Source organism: Odocoileus virginianus, chromosome 34, assembly GCF_023699985.2.
Source record: "Odocoileus virginianus isolate 20LAN1187 ecotype Illinois chromosome 34, Ovbor_1.2, whole genome shotgun sequence".
NCBI lineage: Eukaryota > Metazoa > Chordata > Mammalia > Artiodactyla > Cervidae > Odocoileus > Odocoileus virginianus.
In genome coordinates, this window is record NC_069707.1 from 12,273,129 (window position 1) to 12,281,051 (window position 7,923).

Here is a 7,923-nt window from a genome sequence, read left to right on the forward strand (position 1 = left end):
GACTGCAGGCCTCAGTTTCTGACCACGTGGACCCTCTGCAGGGCTTGGGGGTCATTGCAACATGGAGACTGACTCCCCCCACTGAGGCTGATCCAAGAGGAAGAGGCAGAAGCCACATGTCCTTTAAACCATGGTCTTAAAATAACACATGGTCACCTCCACCATATTCTGTTAGAGGAGAGTCACTCACTCAAGGAGTTGGGAATTAGGGTCTACCGTTTAAAGGGGTAAATCAAAGAATTTGTACGTTTTTAAAAAACCACCATAATTACTTAGATACATTGAAGAGCAAATACGCAAATTAAATATGTTACAGAGCTATTCCACAATGAATTATGCCTTTTTAAATATACATGGTTAGTATTATATACTAATACATATATATATATATTAATGTATATATATACATATATATATACTTGTGCCTTATTTTGCAGCTGTTGGTTTTTAAAAATTGTTTTTAGACAAAAAAAAAAAATCATTGAAAATTTAGATTTCCTGAACTTTACCTTTTTCTTACTGTTTTGGTTTATTGTTACTATGCTGTCAACACTGTCTAGGGTTCCACAGATGAAAATACTCGAGATTTTTTTTTTCATTTCTGGAATTAGTTGATGAATTTAAGGTTATTTGTATTACTCCACATTTGTATTGAGTATGATTTGTCTAAATGACTGGAAGACTGGAGTTTCATGGCCCAGGAGTAAACTAAAATCCCCTTTGGTTCTCAAATAAGTTACTTTTGGTGGGGCATCTAAAGTCTATGAAACATGGACTTCCCTAGCACAGTGGAGAAGAATCCGCCTGTCAGAGCAGGGGACACAGGTTCGATCCCTGGTCTGGGAAGGTCCCACATGCCATGCCTCGGAGGAACTAAACCTGTGCGCCCCAGCTACTGAAACCCGAATGTCAAGAGCCCATGCTCAGCAACAAGAGAGTAGCCCCTGCTTGCCACAACTAGAGAAAGACCTCATGTAGTCACAAAGACCCAGTGCGGTCAAAAATAAACAAATTAATTAAAAAAATAAAGTCTGTGGAAACATAACTCCTGCGTGGAACCCACATGCACTTGCCTAACCACAAATGCTGTACCATGAGATGACAATTTAAAATTGTGGTCAGCTACACTTTAGCTTAGAAACCTGGTGAGAGATTGTGTACGGTTGCTCAGAGGATGTAAATAACACATAGAGAAACATGGATAATTCTCTGGCTACATGGCTATAATATTTGTATATTTGGTTGGAACAGATGAGAGGCACCCTTTTGTGGCCCGAGTGTGGCGACAGTTCCAGGGCTTATCCCTTAATGACTTGAAATGATAAATTTGGAATTCATCAAGCTTAACTTTTCTCTGTGACTGGACTTCCCCTTTGGGCAGTCTTCCATGGGAAGCCTTTAGTGAGTCTTTAAAAGTACAGCAGCTCTATTGGAGATGGACAATGATTTAGCCTTTGGACCTTTAAAGATAAAAGACTCTTGTCAACTGTATAAGGCCTCCTTTTCTCAGAAGGGAAGAATGCTCTTAAGTTTCTTAGTGGATTAATTAGTAACTGAAAATAGCACCATTCTTTGAATTCTTCCCACTTTTACAATGAATAACAGCAGAAACAAGTGCCACCAGAAGGAGAAAAACAGAAAAAAGATGATCAAATTCCAGACCTTATCATTTATGTGAAGATTTCATCCCTACTCCTAGATCCTGCCCCAAATAGAAGAAGCTACTGATGGAGTCAGGTGCTGAGGAAAGGGGGAACAAAAGAGGCAGTTTTTCTCCCCCTGTATTGGTGGGAGTTTACTGTCTTAAATATCTGAGACATTTCTAATTGTAGAGAAGGATGGAAGCTAGTTGTTTCAGAAAAACATACTAGTTTACACATGCATGCATGCTAAGTCACTTCAGTTGTGTGTGACTCTTTGCACCCCTATGGACTGTGGCCCTCCAGGCTCCTCTGTCCGTGGGATTTTCCAGACAAGAATACTGGAGTGGGTGGCCATGCCCTCTTGCAGGGGGTCTTCCTGACCCAGGAATCGAAACTGTGCTTCTGACCTCTCATGCATTGGCAGGTGGGTTCTTTATCACTTTCGCCACCTGGGAAGCCCTGAGAGCAAAATGAAGAACAAGAATAAGGGGAGGGGGGTGCTCCCCGGGTGGCCTAGTAGTTAAGAATCTACCTTGCAATGCAGAGGACACTGGTTGGAATCCTGGTCTGGGATCTAAGAGCCCACATACCGTGGACCAAGCCCGTCTGCCATGACTACTAAGCTTGAGCTCTAGAGCCCACGAACTATTGAAGCTTGCATGCCTAAGCCCGTGCTTCACAACAAGAGAAGCCATCACAATGAAAAGCCCATGCACTGCAGCTAGAGAAAGCCTGTGAAGAGTAAGAAAGACTTGGCATAGCCACCCCCCCCAAAAAAAAAGAACCCCGGGTTCTCACTCAGGTAAGATGGTTCCTTGGGAAACAAACAAGCAAACAAAAAAACCCCAAGTGCTGAATAAAGCCACGCTTGGATCCAGGGGTTCTTTTGATTGGATGAAGCAATCCTCAGATGTAGTACTTATATTTGTTCTTAAATAACGTTATACAGTGTTGCAATGGTTAAATTCATGATGCAGAGCTGGGATAGACTTTGTAGAGGGTTTGGTTCTGACCTCAGAGAGATGGAATGATTTCGTGAATCATCACTTGGTGGAGGGATGTGGTCAGAGCTAGTTCTAGAAACTTCCAGTACGTTATTTTTTTTTTCTGAAGACACAAAGCCACTGATTTTTGGATTTTTACGTTTTATAAAATAGTAATCTAATTAGAGCTTATTGTGTGGATATGTCTTCATCTGAGGAGGAGAAAGAAAAAGAAACAAGAGCCATAGAATTAAATAGAATAGGAATTGTTAAAAAAAATTGGTTGAAATTATAATTCAGTGTTTGCCTGTGGGCCCTCCTGGGCTAGGGAGAAGACAGGGTGAACAGGCAGGATGTAAGACAGTGGTTTGGGTTCTAAGTGAAACTGGGGTACCTCCCTTCACACCAGGTGACATTTATTTCTTGGGGAGCCAGACCCTCATGGTAGGGCCAGAGTGGGCGTCTGGTAGTAATAAGTACTTTTTCTGTGTATTTAATATTTTTATTTATCTTATTTTGATACTTGCACAAGTGAGACCCTTGGTTTAACAACAGAAGTGTGATTTGTACCATTACATTATTGATAGCTTCTCACAAACTTCATCCTGACCAGTGGCATATCTCTGGTCAGTCAGTTCAGTCGCTCAGTCCTGTCTGACTCTGCCACCCCATGGACTGCAACACTCCAGGCCTCCCTGTCCATCACCAATTCCTGGAGTTTACTCAAACTCATGCCATCAAGTCGGTGATGCCATCCAATCATTTCATCCTCTGTCGTCCCCTTCTCCTCCCACCTTCAATCTTTCCCAGCATCAGGGTCTTTTCTAGTGGGTCAGTTTTTCACATCAGGTGGCCAAAGTACTGGAGTTTCAGCTTCAGCATTAGTCCTTCCAGTGAGTATTCAGGACTGGTCTCCTTTAGGATGGACTGGTTGGACCTCCTTGCTGTCCAAGGGACTCTCAAGAGTCTTCTCCAACACCACGGTGCAAAAGCATCAATTCTTCAGTGCTCAGCTTTACTTTATAGTCCAACTCTCACATCCATACATGACCACTGGAAAAACCATAGCCTTGACTAGACGGACCTTTGTTGGTAGAGTAATGTCTCTGCTTTATAATATGCTGTCTAAGTTGGTCAAAGCTTTTCTTCTAAGGAGCAAGCGTCTTTTACTTTCATGGCTGCAGTCAACCATCTGCAGTGATTTTGGAGCCCCCAAAATAAAGTCTCCCATTGTTTCCATTGTTTACCCATCTATTTGCCATAAGTGATGCGACTGGATGCTGTGATCTTAGTTTTCTGAATGTTGAGTTTTAAGCCAACTTTTCACTCTCCTCTTTCGCTTTCATATCTCCACTCCGAGTTAAAATCTATAAACAATGTACAGAATACTGAATCGCCTCCGTTTTTACCCTCTTATCACTACTCCGTATCTTATATTGAAACTCAGTGTCAGCAAGTCAGTTTATGCAATCACGATGAGTCCTCCAGATTTATAGAAGCTACGAAGCAGGGTGTTAGCTTCCTCATGCCAAACTGCCCTCCCTCTCATCTGCCCAACTAATTGATACTGCAGCATTAGGAAAGAGAATTTTGATGATTTAAACAAAAGAAAAATTTTTTTTTGTCTACGCTGGGCCTTTTTCTTCCCCAAACCAAATTCTATCTAGCTCTATTAAGTATACTTTTCATAAACAATCATGGTATTTCAGGCAGGCCATGGGCAATCGTTAACAGTATACAACTGTCAAACTCCCTTTTTCAGTGGACCACCAAAATCAGAAAGCCATTATAAAACCCAGGGAAGTCTTCATGCGATGCTCTGGACAGGGCAAGTTTAGAGTGAGGGCTGACTGTTAACATTTCGCGTGTTGTTTGACAGCTTTTCACAAGCTGACCCTGCCTTTCAGGAAACGGGAATGAAAATGGGGGTGGTATCAATCCGAGGAGGAGCCACAGAATGCCATCTCAGTGCTGATGCTGGAAAGTCCAAATTGCCTGACATACTGGTAACCAATTTTGGGGGGGTCAGGTTCTGACAGGTCTCTGGGATTAGGGGAGTCAAGTCTATGCTGAAGTAGAGAAGGAGAAGAGGACATAAAATCTAACTTTAGCTTTTCCATACCACAAGGCGTTTGTGCCAAGGTGGCTAATGTGTGTCAACATCAAAGAATCCCTCCTTCCTGGGAATCAAGAAGTGTTTCAAAGCTAGACGGGAAAGATGTTTTTCTCCCATGTCAACCCAGCTTTGGAGATGCTCCATTAGTGACATGTATCCTTCCTCTCCTCCCAAAACAACAATGAAGTGTTCTTTGTGCTAACAACATAGCTTAAAAAAATTCTGCATTTTTATAAAACTTCATAAAAAATAGCATTTCCAGCTGTACAGTCATCAGAAGTACACAGTTAACAAAAACACACAAACTTCACTTGGCATCTCCAGCACCTTCAGCTTTCTGAGCCTGGTCTGTTTTGGCAACTCCATCTTCTGCAGGGTTATTCTCATCCCTACTGGCATCAGCTTTCCTCCTTTTCCCTTTGGGTCCCTTCTCTCCCTCCTTTGCAGGCTTGGGTTCTGGCTTTGGAGGAACAGGTTGAGCAGATAACCTTGCAGATCTTCTCTGTGGTCCAGCCTTCACCTTGGCTTTAATCTCCTGTAGCATTACTTTCAGCCTTTCTCTTGGGCATGGTGGTGACAGTGGCGGGACGTAGGTGCTGCACCAAGGTATGCAGGGGTACGTGGGCATTGGTCGGTCCAGGGGTCCCTCTCACCTCTTCTTCTGTGCTGGCTCTTCATGTGGTGTGGAATCTTCTCTATTGAGGTGCATGGGTTTAGTTGTTCCCCGGCAAGTGAGATCTTAGTTCCCAAACCAGGGATCAAACCTGGGTTCCCTGTATGGGAAGCTGGAATCTTCACCAGTGGGCCACCAGGGAAGTCCGAGAAAAGAGAATTTAGAAGCTAGAAGGATTCCCAAAGTTCCTTTAGACCTAAATCTTCAATGCATAAGCCCAAAGAAGCTGGCTTGCTCAAGGTTACAGGGTGGCTTGTAGACTGCTTCAGGACTGGGGTGATCAAGTCAGTTGGGATCTCAAAGAATTTCCCTTCAAGATATGGATTCTCTAAAAAGAAAACCAGCCTGGGCCAGCACCTTAGTAGAGATGAGGTTATTTAACCACGGGACACGGGCACACGGGGGGAGGAGGTGGCCTTGGAAGCAGAGGTGATGCAGACGGCAAACCTGGCCTCCTGACCGTGTTGCCTGGGTCCTTGCAGATGAGGCCAGCATCGTATTTCTCCTGTTCTTATCTCTTGCTCCACCTGGCTGGTGTCCACAGCGGACATTATTTGGAGCAGGACAGAGGTGAGGCCTCTCTGGTGTTATGCGGGTCCTTCCGTTGTTTCTTTCCTGCCAGCACCATGGATTTCTTAGGACCCAGGCATCACAAGCTCAACCAGCAAAGGGCTTTCTGTTGGCCCTTAAACTGAGGTTCCTTTAGCTTCTGGACTCAGCCCCCACCCCTACCCCGTCCCAGCTCTTTCACTGGAACTAAACCCAGGAGAAGGGAAAGAACGTGAAAAATGAACAAACACAACCCCGTTCCTTTGTAACTCAAAGCAAAACTTATATGGAACTCAAATGGAAAAAGAGATTTGATCTGGGAGTTTCTTTTTTTCTCCCCCCCAGAGTGGCATGCATACTGTAAAACAATTACTGTAAAACAATTACTGTTGCTAGCATTTGTGAGCCAGTTGTGGGTTTAACAACCATTTTGCTGACTTTTTGGCAGCAAGTGAGTTTTTCTGTTCAATTAGACCTTTGGGAGTGCTCTTAAAATCCTATGGAATCATCTGATTCCCTCCAGGAAAACACTGATTGGTATTAATTTTCATCCTTTCCCTTTTGATGCTGAAGTAGACTGAAACACTTCCTGCTTTTCTAATATGTTCCTTTTCTTTCTACCTTTCCTCCATCCCCAATGACTGCAATATTTCCGAATATAAGGCCTGGTTGTGGAAAATTAAGGAATAGGGCCCTGTTACAGGCTCAAATATACAGATCCTCAAAAAGGATCCCAAATGGAAGGCATAAACATGTCTTTAGTGAAAATCTGGGTGTGTTGAATAGCAGAGGCTGAAGAATTTAAATATTCTGATAGGTTACAACTAGAAGAAAATTTCTTCTTTGCTGTGCAATTGTAGCTGTATAATGAAAGAGCAAACTTCTTTAATGAACTCAAAGTTCATTAAAGCTGCTTAATTATAGTCTGAGCACTTGGATTTATATTTCTATTTGATGTAAAATGACATTATAGAATATCTCTGTTATGCCAAAGTCAAATTAGGAAAACATAAAATAGTAAGTAGACAATTGCTTTTATGTCCTGCCTGTTAACACTTTGGAGATTTTTGTGAAATTGTGGCGTAGTGTGTTTATGATTCTCAAACCTGTGTTTTATTTCTCATGTTTAAAGTTTACTTGGTTTGCTATGGAGAACAATATGGAGGGTCCCTGAAAAACTAAAATAGAGTTACCAGTGGGATCCAGAAATCCCATTCCTGGGCATATATCCAGAAAAGACAAAAACATTAATAGGAAAGATATATGCACCTCAATGTTCTTAGCAGCTGTATTTATGATAGCCAAGACACGGAAACCACAGAAATGTCCCCTGAGAGATGAACGGACAAAGAAGATGTGGTATATATGTACAATAAATATTGTACAGCCATGAAAAAAGAATGAAGTAATGCCATTTATAGCAAGACGGACAGACTTAGAGATTATCATACGAAATGAAGTAAATCAGACAGAGAAAGAAACATACCACATGATATCACTAATATGTGGAATCTAAAAGAATGACACAAATTAACTTATCTACAAAACAGAAGAGATTCAGAGACACAGAAAACAAACTATGGTTATCCAAAGGGAAAGAGGGGTGGGGAGAGGCATAAATTAGGAATAGATTAATAGATACACACTACTATAAATAAAATGGGTCTATTATACATATATGGTATATAGTATACACAACTGTCTATAGTATATAGTATACACACTAGTAATATACACTATTATATATAAAACAACAAGGACCGACTGTATAGCACAGGAGATTATATTCAATATCTTGTAATAAGCTAAAATGGAAAAGAATCTGAAAAAGAATGTACAGATACATATATGTGTGGATACAATTGAATCACTTTGCTGTATATCTGAAACATTATAAATCAACTATACCTCAACTTAAAAAATATAAAGAAATGTTTTTTGCTTGGTTCGTTTAATTAA

The 7,923-nt window shown here is 41.6% G+C and overlaps 1 pseudogene; it reads right to left on the reverse strand.

The window, feature by feature from the left end:
• Window positions 1-5,049: 5,049 nt before the first annotated feature.
• On the reverse strand, window positions 5,050-5,311 carry LOC110127670 (non-histone chromosomal protein HMG-17 pseudogene; annotated as a pseudogene).
• Window positions 5,312-7,923: the final 2,612 nt, after the last annotated feature.